Here is a 15,634-nt window from a genome sequence, read left to right as displayed (position 1 = left end):
CAAGTGGTCTGACACCATTAACCCTAAAAATGACTTGCAGCCATGCACAATTTTTACCTATAAGAATGTAGAGACAGTAGCAACAACTGATGCATTAGCAGGGCAATGATCTACACTGAAACACAGCGGCCTTTCTGTGATTACCTGTATTATTTTAGTCCCTATTTTTAACTGAACAAACAAATGCAGTACTCCTTACTGACTTGCTGAGTGCCATCTCTCTCGATCTCTGTAAGGATCTGCCACCCTATATTGCTGGTGTTTCCTTGTACCTGTGTTCTCCTCTAGTCCTTACACTGTGTTTTAAGCTCTTGCAGATGGTGATGGAGACACTCACGTAAAACTTCCCAGCCCATGGCTGAGTCTAGCGGCTGGGGCCTGGCAAACCCAGCCACCCCTCATACAGCCAGAGCAAACAAGAGGCTGCAGAGGCAACTATGGTCTAAGCTATGCCTTCTGGGTGGCAAACAAGTCAGAATTCCAAAAAATATGAGAAAACCTGCTCAAATATTTTGAAAGAGGCTTTTCTGCTTAGGCGTGTTACAGAGGCAGAGAAAAAAAATCCATAAGTAACCAGGCCTACTGGACTGGCAGCTTACTTTCTGTCACTGTATCACACATGTTAATAAAAAAAGAACATTCTGCACCATGTTGTACAAACACAGGTCTTTTCCCCATTAATGAGGCTTTATGCATGCACAAAGTCATGCTCACAAGATTAATGCAAACCTTAACAACATGCCAAAAGGCCACTGTACACCAAGTGAATCAAGGGATAAATGTACGATGCAAGGGATAAACGCGTGACCCTTATTTAGGACAACCAGCTGAGTTTGCACCAGTTCACAGGGTCTGTGATCAGCCAAGAGCAAACTCTCCACATCAGTTCTGCAAAAAAGAAATGAACCACCAAACCACAATCAGACGTTCACCATAAGCATCTGCTGCCCTGCAACCCACAGAAGCACGTACATAAAAGGCGAGCACAACTTTCACTATGTCCTTCAAAGCCAAATCCAGATTTGTGTGCCTGTCCCAACAGAGGCCTGCAGTCACCACATGAGCCCTTCCTCTAAAGCATGCAAGTAGCCATGTGAATAAACTGACTCCAGAGATGGTTTCCAACACAGGCCATGCACCCAAAGTAACATGACATTTGAACTTCAACATGCAAAAAGGTTTCTCAAGTTTCTTTTTCTAAAGGGTAGGGTGATGTTAAACATTGAAGAATGTCATCCTCCTAACCGGTTAAAGGTTTAATTATTGTTATTTAAGTCAAAGGTTCTCCCTACTGTTTGGCAAGGAGATGATTCTCAAAATGATGGTTTGAAACACTGGTATTTTTAGAAGTAACCCAAGAGCAGGAAATATTCCTTCAGGAAAAGGTTAACTGAAGCTTTCTGATTCAATTACATGCATAGAAAAAGCACATCTAAAGGGAAGCCTACATAGATTAAGGTTTAAAGGCCTATAGTTTCCCAAATCTTCATTGTCTCAAGTGAACCCAAACCTGAGGATACAGGATCAGCTCAAGGACTAGACCTCTACATTCAGACCATGTTGACAATGATACAGTAGTGGCAAATGTAAGAGTAAATTCCTTTTATTCACTTCTAAGAGCTTCAAGATCTCTATTTAAACATAGGTGTCATGGTTTTAACTCAGCAGAGGAGCTACTCCTCCACAAAGTTGTAGTCTATTCCAAACTTTAACCGTATGGGGTCTAAGGGAAGAAGGCATTTTCCCACAACTAGCACTTGCTAAGGACTTGTTAGTTAATACAAGCTCAGCAGAAATACAGCTTTAACCCAAAATGCTTCCCAGCAAACTTTTAACGCAAAAAGTGAGGGAGAAATAAAAGAAAAAAGGCAAACTTGCCTTCTTATGAATTAACTAGCTAAACATATGAGGTGTATTTGGTTTAATAAACTAAACAACATTATTCTGCAAATTAATACTTGTTAGTTTTTGTCTAACCCTAATAACATCCTTAAGATGACACCAACAGAAACTCCCATTGGCATACAGAAAAGCTGAAGTGCTACCTGAAATCAAGACTACATCCTTTTTGAAATCAAGTGCATGTTTTACAGCAGAGCCTGAACATGCACATAGGAAGAAAGCAATTACCCTCCAGTCACTGCAAAGACAGCTGGCAAAGAAGAGAAACTGTTTTCTCAAGGTCAAGAGGGAGAGGAGTGCTTCCAAGTGATAACAGAAGAACAGCCACTTTGTTCAAATCACTGACCCAGAGTCTCAAAGAGCAGGGTTATGTAGGGATCAAAGCACAGGGCACAATTTGAAAATGCTGGAAAAAAGGCTTATTCCACATTTGCTGTGTTGCACAATCAAGTTTTATCTCCTGTAAATGTTAGGGCAACGTAGCATATTTAGTCACTGCCCAAAGCATATCATTTAGCAGACAAATGTTTGAGACAAAGTTTTGACATAGAGGTCAACTAAATACAGACAATTCTAGCTTAAATACAAGTTCATGAAATGTCTGTATATTTCTACCTACCCAGTAGGCCACTGGTCATTAACGAAGCTATCATTAATGAAGCACAACCTCTACAGTTAATAAAGGTTTAATAAGGGCATGAAAAATACCCAGTTGGAAGGGGATGTCAGGCCACATCAACTCATGGCACTGAGCTCAGCATAAGTAGCATGATTCATTTATGCATGGAAAAGTGACAATTGCACTTAGCAGCATGCATTTTTTGTAAAATCTGTACACCTGTAAGGAGGTTTATTCTTGTTTAACAAGAGTCAACTATTTCACCAAGAAAATAATTCTCCAATGCATCCAATACAGCAGGAAAGCATTTACCAACCACATACTTCAGACAAGTTTGCTCTTGTGCTCTATTTGCTTTGTAAGATAATGCATTCTCAACGCCAAAACACAAACAGAGAAACCAAGGCAATAAATTTCAGGAGATTAATTTCATTTAATAGATATAAGGAGACCCATGTGTACACAGTCGATAGCAACTCTACAAGTTATTTCCATAATAAGACTGAAGGCAGCATTTATTTGATTTGTCAACCAAAAAAATCAATTCATGTCACTGTTTGCAGTACCCTCATCAAAGAAAAATCTACCTGCTGTTCTGTCGGATGATGGGGACAGGCTTCGGTGCCCTCAGAAACTCAGATATAAATCACTTCTACCAATCAGCACTCAGGAACTGCAGGGATGTCAGCCTAAGCAATGCCCTCTTAACCATATTGCTGCAATACCAAATTTAAACAGCCTTAGGAAAGGTCACAGCGAAGCAATCTGACCTGAAAAAGGTTTTTAAACAGACCAACTGCTACGTAATTTATTGATTATCCTTTTTATTTGTCGTTGCATGTTCTTCCATTTACGGGAAAAAGCATTTTCAACGCAAGAATGCACAAACTGCACGAATCTCTGTATTTTTAACACATTTAAGAATCACAAAACAAATCAGCAACTACATTACAAAGATCACTGTCAGTTTTGTGAAGTGTCTGGATGCATGTGGAGAAGTGTGCTCTGACTATCATGCAGAAAGCATCAGTTTCTTCAGTCTGTTATACAGCAAAATGGCTTTGAAAAGCTTATGCTGCAGCCTGGAAGACTGTAATTTTGTACATTGTAAAAACAGCAACACAAAAGCATTGCTGCAAGAGCTGAGGCCAACAGTCCTCATGGTATTCCTATGTCTAAACAGTTTTAGAGAGCTCACCCCCACACAACTAATTCAGAACACGGTAATGACAGAAGGTAACAGAAGGGGATTGACATTAAGAGGACAAAATGAATGAGTTGTTATGCAGGGGAGGTTATAGTAAACAGCATAATTACCTATATGTGCCTTCACACCCTAAAGGAAGAGCTGCCAAATCTAAGTGAAGCTTTTGTAGCTGTGAAGAGCCAACATTTCGCTTATGATCCATCTTAAGACAGCAGGTGTAAAACAACATTCCAAGAAAGAATAAGTAGAGGTATTTGTGACTCTGCTCTAGCAAGAAAAAGAGCACCCCTGCCTCTCTAAGTTCAAAGTCAGAACAAAACCTCCAAGTCCTGAACAAAAAAACACCCAACACACCACCAAGAGCCCATTCACTCCCAAAGGGCCTTCTCAGTCCAAAAGAGCCTTCCTGGCATGAGTTGCCAGAGGGAACGACTCTGCACAGCACAGGCACTCTGGATTCCTGCCGCCGTGCTGAGCACCCAGACCAGAGAGATAAGTCACCTACCATGTGGGTAGCAGGGCAACACTGACATGGCACTGAACCCACCTCCCACCCAGTGACGGCTCCACACCACCACACTGCTCCTGCCCTGCACACTGGGCAGGCAGCAGGGAGAATGAATGCTCACTGCTGACATCCTTGTAAGCACTAGGTCCAAGAGGGTCAGAGGGGACAACAGTACACAGAGGTATGACACTGTTTTAACATGGCACTGTAGGCAACTGCTGTTTTGCTCCCACATTTTTTTCTCAGATGGAATACAGACAGCATTAACTGGGAGATTTGGTTTGTCTGCCACCGAGTGAGAGCTGCTGAGACCACCAGAAGAAGGCAGAAGACAAGTATTTTAACCTTGTGCTTTGTCTGGGTGTCTTTTTTTTCCTAGCTCAGCAGAAACAGAAGCTTTTGATGTTGCAATGTTTACTGCCCCAAAAATGAAGAAGGTAAAGGAATGAGGTCAGCTCAGTACTTGAGAGCATTTAACGATTTAGCAACTGAATGTCACTTACAAGGAACATGCCTGCAAAGGGGCAGCTCTGGATCACGCTCAGCACTGGGCTCTCCATCTGCGGCTGCTGGACTTGAGCACCAGCTCAGACTGAAATCCTAAAATATTGTCAGTTCCACCATCATTCCCAAAAATCTGAATCTTCAAACATATTTTCAAAACTCTGCCCCTAGCAAGTTGCTAGGAGAAAAAAGAAAGTGCAATTAAAGGAGCTGTCCAGAGGCCTGATGGATCTACAGTACTATTTCAGATTTACTTTTTTATTGTTCTGTTATCTTCTCTAAGTTAATTCCTCTTATAAACAATACAAAATAAAAATCAGCAGGGAAAGAAGAGATTAGACTAGAGAATTCAAAATATTTTATTTCAGTTCTGGCTGTACTAAAGACAAAGAATGTAACAAGAAGAATTCATGCTGAGAAATTTAAGAACAACATCAACTTACTAAAAATACTGCAATAAGTAAACCCAGACACTGGTCAGACAGCACATAAACTAAATATCATTAATGATGCTATATTTAAATACCAAATATGCAAGAGTTTTAATCAAAGATAGTCCATCTAATCAGCTGCTGCTAGGTAAAAGGCACTAACTCAAAGTGTAGCTTTTTAAAAAGCAACATGAGGCACAGAGACCATCAGGCAGACCTTTGCCAGCTTGCAAGACAAAGCCACACTGCATATTTATTTCACTGCTGCTCTCCCTGGTTGCATTTGAATGCTAAAACACAGGAGACTTAAGTCAGAACACATGACAAACTCACTTAGCTACTTATGGATAAAAAACACTAAGAAGAGCGTCCAGCAGCATTACATATGTAACGTGTGCCTTGTACGAAATTCAGTAAAGTCAAGAAAAATTCTGGCATGTCTTTTGGTGCTCTTGACCAGTATCAGCTGCCAACAGCGTCCCTGAGGGAAAATCCATGCTTAACTTCAGCAAACTCAGCACAGCGGTCCATTTCATTTGCTCTTAAGTTCACATAAAGCTGGGAAGGGATCTCCACCCAGCTGACCCCAGCTATCTCCAGGTACCACAAATTTCAGATAAAATCCTCCCTCTGTGTGCAAGCACAGGTACCCCGAGCCAGAGTACATGTGTTGGCTACTTGCTGCTCTGAAAGCCGGTCATGTCTAGTGCACCACAAATACACCAACACTTATATAAAAACCTTCAGCTTTTATTGCTGAACAGCACCAGATGACGAGCACCAGGGGCTGACTGTCCCCGGCACAGCTCCGGCTGCTGTGGGGGCGCTGAGCCCGCACCAGGACCGGTCTCTAGCTATGGACTATCTCAGCAGCAGAGGAGAATCTCGGGCTGGGACCGCGCCGAAGGAGCGCGGAGGGCTTAGAGTGAAACACATCGCAAAACTCCTCAGCGTTATTCACGAGCTCTTGTTCAAACCAAATAAATCCCTTCTCTCTACGCTAGCAGCTAAATACGGATGCAGCAGCACCACTATCCCGCATCTACGAAACCCTGGCGGCCGCAAACCCTCCGCCCAGCCGCGGGCCGGCGATAATCCAGCCGGCGGTTTTCGGCTGCCTGTCCCGGCCGGAGCTGCTCTGGCAGAGATAACCTCACCCTGAAAGCAACACGGCCTAAAACTCCCGCGAAAGGCTGTGCCGCCACGGGAGACGCCTCATCCTCCTCTCGTTTCAGCTGCAGGGCGTGTTTCCATTTGCACAGAGCGGTTTTGGAGACTTCCTGATGGGAAGCATCCCAACTGCAGCCGTGCCTCCGCCTTGTTTTTCCTCGCCATCGCTAGGAGCCGGCTGAGCTCTTTGCTGGAGTTCTCTGTCCCAGCCACGAGAACTCTGCCATGGCACAGAACCCCAGGCACAGAGAGCAGCCGAAGCACCGAGCACACGAACGAGCGGCGGGAGCACGGGCGGCCAGCGCGGCCGGGACACGCTCCCGGCCCCGGGGGAGAAGCGCCTCTCGCCTGCCGGGAGCTCTCCTCGCCGAGCGAGCCAAGGGGCTGCTGTTCCTGCCCGGTCTGCAAAACTGACCTTCTGTCTGCAGACTCACGGCACAGATCGATACCAGAAAGCTCTCTGGAGCGAGATCCTCAGATGCTGCATCCCTGGGAATCGGGAAAGGAATGAGGGCAGAAAAGCGACCAGCGCAGGCTGAGGAGAAAACACTCTACCCAAGACAATACCTCACATAACCCCGGGCGTGCTGCTAACGCTGCTGGTGCCCGAGGGCTTGCGGGAGAGAAGAGATAAAGGCGAAGTCATAAAGTTTTTAAGAAAGTCCCTGCACAGGCATCTGACACACTGACACACTTCTACCGTTTGCCCTTCCTTTTCTGCTAATTTCCTAAGGCACGTACTCTTTACACATGCAGGTTTCAGAGCGGGCCGGTCCCTGTCAGGAGCACTCTGAGAAGCACTGCACGTGTCCAGGGCTCTGCCCTGTCCCACACACAGCCCGGGACCCGCCGTGCCGGCGGCTCCACTTCTGAACCAGTGGGGCGGTCAGGGGGCCGGGCAAGAGCTCGGGGAAGAAGCAGAAGTATCAGCCCTCCTGCCGAGGCCACGAGCCTTCCGCGACACCCGCCTCTCTCTCCTCCGGGCCGGGCCGGGCCGCTCCCCGGCCGGCAGCGGCCCCTGGGCGGGCCGGGCACCCCGCACCCGCCACCGCGGAAACAGACGGATCGGGGCTTTGTCGGGAACCGCGGCGGCGCTCAGCCCTCCGCCAGCTCCCCGGGGAGGCGGCTACGGCCGGGGACGGAGGCTGAGGTGCGGGTCTCCTCCCTTCCTGCCCCGTTACCTCACCCCACCCGTGCCCCGCACGGCGGAAGGCGCTGCCGCCGCCCGGGATGCAGTATCCATGGCAATGCGGGATTGCATCATGCTCTTGACTAAACTGCACCGGGAAAAAGACGCTCCCGGCGAGAGCCCCGTCCCTTCCGCCGCCCCGTCCCCTCCCTTCCCCGGCCGGCCTGCCCGCCACCGCCGGCCCCGTCCCCGGGCGCGGCCCCGCCGCTCCCCGCCGAGCCCCCGCTCCGCTCCGCTCCGCGCACCGCCAGCCGTGCCGCCGCACTTGTTGCGCGCCCCGCGGAGCGGCGCCCCCCGCCCGCCGTACCCCCGTCCCCCTCGTCCTCCGCATCCCTGTCCGGGCCGGGGGCCGCGCCGCACCCGTCTCCAGGCGGGGAGCCCCGGCGCGGCGCTCCCCCGGCCCGGGACGCGGCCCTACCTGGCGGCGGCGGCGGCGGCGCTGGGGGCGGCGGGCGGCACCGGCCGGTCTGTCCCGCTGCGAGCCGCGGGGCGGGGCCGAGGGGCGGGCGCGGGGCGGCGGGCCCCGCCCCCCGCCGGCCGTGGGCTGACCGTGACGTCAGAGTGGTGCGGGGGGCTCACGGGCGGCGGCGTAGGGGCGCTATGACGTCACGGCGGCAGAGGGCCAATGGGGCGGCTCGGGAGCGGCTCGTGCGGGGCTCGGAGCCGCCGCTCCAGCAGGTCCCCCTCGGGGCCCTCAGCCCGGCCTGGCAGCGGGGGCCTGTGAAAAACAATATGGCACCCTGTAATTAAAGACTGACATAATGAGATGGGCCGCGGGCCTACATTAAAGGTCCCGGGCAGATGTAGTGGATGTTTCCTGTGTTCTGAAGTAACGGGCTTTGCAACCTGACAGCATTTCTGATTGTAAGCTCTGGCTGCAATTAGGTAGGTAGTATTACAACTCGGTTGCATAATAAAACTGCTGGTTTTGTGTAATTGACATGCATATGCTGAGCTGGTCTCCGCAGTGTCAGATGTCTGAGGAAGGAATCTCAAAGTACCCTCTTTGGCTCCTTTCCAACTGCAGGGATGCTCAAGAGAGGAAGAAAAGTTCTGTCTGTGTTCTCCAGATACTTGGTTATCTCCCCGAGGTCCTAATGGGGCCACTAGTGAGGGTGCCTTGATGTTTTTATGGCCAAGAAGAAGAAACCAGTTTGTTTCTTTCCTCTCTCACATATTCCCTCCTGATGGAAGGTGACCTTTTATTTTTTCCTCCCTCCCTAAGAGTTTGTTCCATCTCTTTGTTAATTAAATGAAAATCCTACATGAATAAAGAACAGCTTTGCTTTGCAAAGGAGAGGAGTCAAGCAGCAATTTGCATGGGGTTTATTCAAGATCAAGTATCTCCACTCTGTGGGAAGCAGTTAGCAATTTTAGAAAGCTGGAGTAAAAAGGGTTTCCTGGAGCTTTCCCTCAGTTACAGAAAACAGATGGTTGGGTGAAGCAGTCAACACTGGCTATGGCAACCCAACATCAGTCACTTCTGGGCAGTGATACCACGTCCACAGTCCAAGGCACACGTCCATGGTCATTTATCTGAAGCAATGTATTGCAACCTCACCTCAGCTGGTTGAAGCTCAGTGTGCAAACAGCATCCAGAGATGATGCTGGGCTGTAAATAGTCAAGAGGAGGTCCCAGGAGAGTCAACCCTGTCCTGGGGTGCATTAGGCCCAGGATCACCAGCTGGTCAAAGGAGGTGATTGCTCCACTCTGCTCTGCACTGGGGTGGCTTCACCTCAAGTCCTGTGTGCTGTTTTGGTCACCTCAATATAAAAAGGACGTGTAGCTATTTGAGACCATCAAAAGGAGGGCCACAAGGCTGTGAAGGGCCTTAAGGGGAAACCGTATGAGGAGCAGCTGAGGTCACTTGGTCTGCTCAGCCTGGGGACACCTCATTGTGGTTTTCAGCATCATCATGAGGGACAGTACAGGAGCAGGCACTGATCTTACTCTTGTGACCAGAGGCAGGGTTCAAGGAAATGTCATGGAGCTGAGTCAGGGGAGGTTTAGGTTGGAAATCAGGAGAGAGGTTCTTCCCCCAGAGGGTAGTTGTGCACTGGAACAGGCTCCCCAGGGAAGTGGTCACAGCACCAGCCTGACAGAGTTCAGCGTTTGGACAATGCTCTTGGGCACACAGTGTGACTCTTGGGGTGTCTTGTGCTGGATCAGGAGTTGGACTCGATGATCCTGGGGGGGTCCCTCCGACTCAGTATATACTATGAGTCTGTTATTCTATCAGTACAATAATGCAGATTGTTTCCTAGTGGGATCAGAAATTATGTTCCTTAAGCTCTTTCTGGGGTAAGAAAAAAATCTCCCACTAAAGTAAACACTGAGGCTCTGCCACTGTTCTTTAATCTTATTTCTTTTATTAGAGTAAGATGTTAGGAATGCTATTTGCTTAATGTTGAAAGGTTTTTTCCTCTTTTTGTTTTAAAGCTCAAATCTTTATTTCCTTGAAGGACCAAACCCTTGCCTATGTGTTTTACCACTTTGGAAAAAAACCCCAAACCCTATGAAAACCAGCACAACTGTCAGGTGAGTGTGCCTTTCTGAAGACCCTTCACCCAAGTTTGTGTTTTGGATGTTTCTGAGGCATCCCTTCCTGTTTGTGAGAAGTCAAGCCATCTTAATTGAATAAGGCACAAGTCCCATTTTTTCTCACTTGAGCCAAAATGTGCTGAGCTCACTGAAACATGACCAGCATTAGGTCTTTTCACATCTTTCACACTTTATTTAAAGCACTTTTCAGTGTGCTTTAAATAAAATTTCTTCCCAACAGGCATACAGATTTGTTTCCATGGTTTATTGATGAGAGATGATTACACTGAGTGTTACTTTCACAGCCAAAACAGCTTTCTAAATCTGGAAGGTGCTTAAATAATTAAGACTCAATCTGGCTGTTTAAAAAATAAGAACTTGAGATACAGAAGGGGATGGAGCAGGGCACAGGGAGTGTAGCTGGGGAGTGAGCAGCACCCTGTGAGCAGCAGGAAAAGGATGTGCTGCTTCCTGGTCCCCATGCTGCATCCCACAGGCAGGGAAACATGTCCCAGGCCCATCAGAGGCTGGCACATACCTGCTGTGCCTCTCTTCACTGTGGAGCTTGCCTTTCTTGCTTGGTGGTGGGGTTTTAATGAGACTCTGTATGCCCTGCGTGCCAAGTAAGTGGTACTGGAGAGGAAAGACACAACAGCTGATGGAGGAAACAGTGAGGCTGGGGATGAGATTTTGGGTTTGCCAGCCTGGCTCCAGTGTGAGACTCCGAGACTGCCAGCTGGTCTGCTGGTTCATCCCTCTCCTGGTCTCTCCAAAATGCTCATGCTGTTATCATCAGAGAACAAGAGCAAGGTCACAGCATGGGAAATGTCATTTCAGAATTACCCACTTGGGAGAACTAAGCAAACAATGCCAAATGTTTTGGCACTAAATGTTTGGCATTTAATAGGGATAGGAGCTGGCCATAGTCATTCTGGGCTGCAGATGTATTGAGCCCCAGCACCATCCTCATCTTCTTGGAGCATCTGCAGGTTTGTCAGGAGTGAAGACATTACCATGGACCTCTCCACTGAGCCCTGATGAAATTGCAGCTGGTATGTTTGCTCGGGAGGGGCTTCAGAGACCTTGTTATCAGAGTGGAATCAACAAGGCTGGAGTTCAGAGAAGGGCAAATTAAACATTATTCAGGATTTAGACAGAAGGATTGCTAGGGCTGATGTAAAATCTGTTATACCTTGCACATAATTTTAACCTGTATCTCATGACTATTGTAATCCTACATTTTGAGCGAGAAGAGGCAGAATCTGAGCACTGTGGAAAGCCAAGTCCTAGGTGACAGCCTAGGCAGCAGCAGCAGAGACCTCAGCAGATAGGGCTATCCTCACTTAATCAATGGATACAAAGAGAAGAGGTTAAATAGATACTAGCGTTTGAGAGTATGGGTAAGAAGAGAACAGCTGGAACATTTGAAAGTAGACTGCAAAGTCAGTGAGGGCTGCAGCACTGAGAGGACAAAATGGAAGGCCCAGCAGCATGGATAAAAGTTAGAAGTGTGTGTTCCAGGGAAACAAGCCCAAATGGTTTTCTTCTGGGGGGCGAGTTAGCAAATCTGTCTTCTTTAAAAAAAAAAACAAACCTGTTAGAAAGCCTAGCTATGCCTATGTAGTAAAGGTTCATCATACATGCTGTAATGAATAGGTCCTTGTTTTGATTAGAAACAAATTAATCCAGTTTTTCCAGAAGTAAATGAACAAATTGATTAGAATAAATAACCATCATTTGCCACTCAGTCACCCTAACGGGATTTTTTAGTTGTGCCTGAGTTTGCCTTGGCATCTATCCAAACTGACTGTGGCAGCTCCATGTTCTTTATCAGCACAGTAAATGGGATGTGATTACTGTTCCTAGATCAAACACTGGACTAAAGAATCAGGCTTGAAACTGCAACATCTATTTCTTCTGAATATGGTGTTTTCTTCTGTTGTGCAGATGACAAATGCTTCATGCCAACTTTTTCTAACTCCTAAGTACTTGACCTTTGTAGGAAAAGCTTTCAAGCAAGTCTTCCACCCCAATTTCGTATTTTCAGGTCTCATAAGTAAGTGACTGGATGAAACTGCTGTTTTGAGATTCCAACACAGAGCTGGTGTGAACGTGCTCACTCTGTTCTGAGGTATGATCATGTTACAAACTGGTCTTAGCTTTTGAGGATGCTTTTTGCAAAATTCTTACAGGCTAGAGTGGAAAAAAGTTCTTGGCCCTGCATTTATAATCCATTTTCATGCATTTTACATTAACAGCAGTTACTATTCTGCATTTCCTCTTCCTCTTACATCTCCTTGCAGCATCTGGTGCTGTAGGCAAATAATTGAAGAGAATTGAAGACCTGCACCAACTCACCAAACTTTCAGTGTATTTTAAGAGCCAGATTTACCCCAAATAGTGTCCCATGAGACCAAAATATTTTGTTCCTTGTCAAATAATTATGGAATGTTCTCTGTCACTGATGCTAGTATGTTCTTCTTTCTCAACATGCTGCTCGTAATTTCAGAGAGAGAAAATGTGATTAAAGTCCAACCTTGTTAATGCTGATAAAGCTTTAATTACCCTGAGTTCAGAGAGTAATAAGTCCCAAGAATCTTGCCGCTATATAACAGCTAGTTTGCTCCTATGGCACTGCTGGGGTTGCTAATAGAAGACACAGAAAGAATAGCAAGGTGTTTCTGATGATCAGGTAGTTCCGAAATGGGCATGAAGAAAATGGTCACTTAACCCGGAGTTAGGCAGTGATTAACTCAGCTAACATGTGTGGCTAGTGCCATCTGTCCGCAGTCTGCCTCCTCGTTCACAGTGCCTACAGCAGCAGAAGTGGAAATCCGTGCTGGCTTGTTTATAACCCTGTACTCAAACCACACCTCTGCCTCTGGGGCAGAGCCAGGCTGTGGCAGGGCTTGAGCCACCTTAGCTCATCCAAGGTTTGCTGGTGGCTGCAGTGCCGGGGAGGGGGCAGCACGGAGAGTCACCCCGCTGTGCCTCTGTCCCACTTGTCTGCTCTGACCCCAGAGAGCCCTGTGAGCCCGGCCCTGCTCTCTCCTTCCCTGCCTACTTTTGGGTATTCCTCTCAAAATTTGGGCATATCTACACTGAAGAGTAGAAGCTTTTAAAGGGGAAAGTATATTTTCACTTCATATAGCAAGCAGCTTCTGCTGGAGGAGAGTGATTTTAGAAGAGCTAATGCTAATCACAGTAGGGTGAACAAAGTATAAACTGCGTTATTTTGCATTAGTAATTGGATGCCTTGCTCCTTGCCTGTAACTGCTATGGTGAGTTTTTGTCGACTTGCTGTATGGATTACAACGTCTAATCCTTCAAAACAATGTGTGGTTTTCCACAGAATCATAAATACATCATTGCCCATTGCAGCCTAACAACAATTTTCTTCTTAATCTCAGAACTAGTGGGACTGGGATTTGGAGCTGTCATGTTATTCAGTATTAAGGAGCTGGTAAAGAGTGCAACACTGTATTTCCGAGAGGAGTATTAGGTGTTCTGATTTACAGAATCAGTTAAGGGCAGCATTTGCAATCCCTCTTCATGTGCCATGCTGCCTATGCCTTTCTCTTCAATCACAACCAGTGTAAACTCTTTGAAATAATCCTGTTGTTGAGAGAAAACACTGTCTTAACTGCTTAGAGCAAACAGTAAATAATATTTAAAAAAAAAAGAGATGAGGGAAAGTATTTTTGTAAATGCTCTGGTTTGCCTGAAAACATGTACGTGAATCTGAATGGTTGTCATTACATGTTGGAATTTTTAAAGTATTAAATCCATTCAAACTGCTTTGTTGACGGACCTCATGGTGCCAACTTCTGATAGTCAAAATAGTTATTAAGTCATCACTGTAGTCATGTTTTTCAGGAGGCTGTTTCCCCACAGAGCACTCTGATTCTGATATAAGTCCTTTCCTCTTTCAGCCTTAAGTATCCATAGAAAATCTGTTGTGCATTTTGAGAAAACCATTATACCTGGACATTTGTCCTGAGTTAAAACTATTGTATACTATTTTAAGCGTCTGTTTTATTGAAGTATCACTTTCTGTGCAGACCATCCTGCAGCCTGCCTTCCTGGTTGCAGGATACTAAAGCCTCAGTACACAACTTGGAGCCCTCCCCTGCCCATCTTCCCAGCAGAACCTGCAAATCCAATGCGCTGTCTCTGTTGATTGCTCAGCTGAAGTGTTCAGATATCCTTTCCCACTTTTAAGGATTATTCTACCTCTCACCTGAGAAGGCAGATCCTGCCTTTGCCCTGTGGTCTTTGCAGTCTTCTTGGGACTTCCACTAACATGGCCTGGGAAAAACGAAGGCTGAGAATGTATTTTACAGGCAGTTGGAAAAAAAAGGCCAAGATAAAAATTAAAAATACAAAATAACTGGGTTTTTTTGGGTTTTTCCCATTCTCATTGACCATCATCAGAGAGCCCTCTGGAGATGTGCAGCTGAAAAGCAAGCCACTCAAAGCAGTGGCTGCTGTTGAAGTTTCTAGCCCTGCTGCTGACCTCAGGAGAAGTGTGATGGGTCCCTGGGTGGGCTCCTCAGCTGTAAGCTACCAGCAGCAACCCACCAGCCATCGGGAATAATCTTTGGTGAGTGATATAGCAACCAGTCCAGGTCAGGTTTTGTGGAGGAGGTATTTTAACATAACCCTACATGTCAGAGGAAAAATATTTTGGCTTTCTCCAGGAAGGATGGGTGGTTTGGTTTTTATTATTCTGGGAATGCAGTATTTTCCCAGCTGTGAACAATACAAGATACAGGTAGACAACAAGATAAAAAATGGTGGACATTCATGTCTTCTTCCCTTATTCTTTTCTTGTTTTGACCACTCACACTGTAAACTCAGGGCAGGGACTCTTTCCCACTTTCAGTGCATAGTACCCTTCAAATACTTAGATGGGAGAAGGGTATAGAAATGTCACATCCCCTGGAGTAATTTTGATAATGACCCAAGGAGCTCTAGGGGAAGACTGGGTAGATTCCTGGTCGCTATCCAGAGCACCTCATGGGCTCATCACGAGGTTGTAAGTAAGCAAAAGTCTTAGAGATGGCTGAATCCACTCCCTCACCCTTAGGCTGAGTGCAATTTTCCTCAGCATATCCAAAGATGCTGAACGATTCCTGCTGTGCTAGGTCAGGAGCCAAAAAGAACATCCCCAGCCCCACAGATGATCATGTCCCAAGTGTATCAGTTGAGACTGTGACTGCCAACCAAAGCCATGTTAAAGTCCACAGGAGGTCGTGATGGGGTCCTGGGAAAGGAGAGTTCTTGCTTTGAGCAGAGGCTGCAGTCTCTGGGGGCCGGTCTTCAAAGAAAAAAAGCCTGATTTACACTTTTGAAAATAAATTATATTAGAAACAATGCTCTGGAGAGTCTCGTAATTTCTTCTCGAGTGCCTTGCATTCCTCACAACTCTTTTTAAACAGTGTCTACTTACTTCAGCATGAAAATAGTACTTCAAATACTTGGATTTGCTTCCAAAACTATTTTTTTAATGCTGCTGAGGTGACATCTCCAGACTTTTCTTTTACGTATAAATACATTTGA

General features: G+C 46.5%; 1 protein-coding gene across 1 annotated transcript in view; it reads right to left on the bottom strand.

Moving 5' to 3' along the window:
* ELOVL5 (ELOVL fatty acid elongase 5) overlaps positions 1 to 6,781 on the bottom strand; it is a 37,463-nt gene extending 30,682 nt beyond the window's left edge. Inside the window, exon 1 of the mRNA XM_083857028.1 lies at positions 6,757 to 6,781. The gene's annotated coding sequence lies outside the window, so the exon portion shown is untranslated. The remainder of the gene's footprint in view (positions 1 to 6,756) is intronic.
* Between the last annotated feature and the right edge of the window lie 8,853 nt (positions 6,782 to 15,634).

The sequence above is a fragment of the Zosterops lateralis genome (genome assembly GCF_965231275.1).
Source record: "Zosterops lateralis genome assembly, chromosome: 3".
Taxonomy (NCBI): domain Eukaryota; kingdom Metazoa; phylum Chordata; class Aves; order Passeriformes; family Zosteropidae; genus Zosterops; species Zosterops lateralis.
The sequence above is the reverse complement of the archived record's forward strand: the minus strand, read 5'-3'. Positions and strand labels throughout refer to the sequence as shown.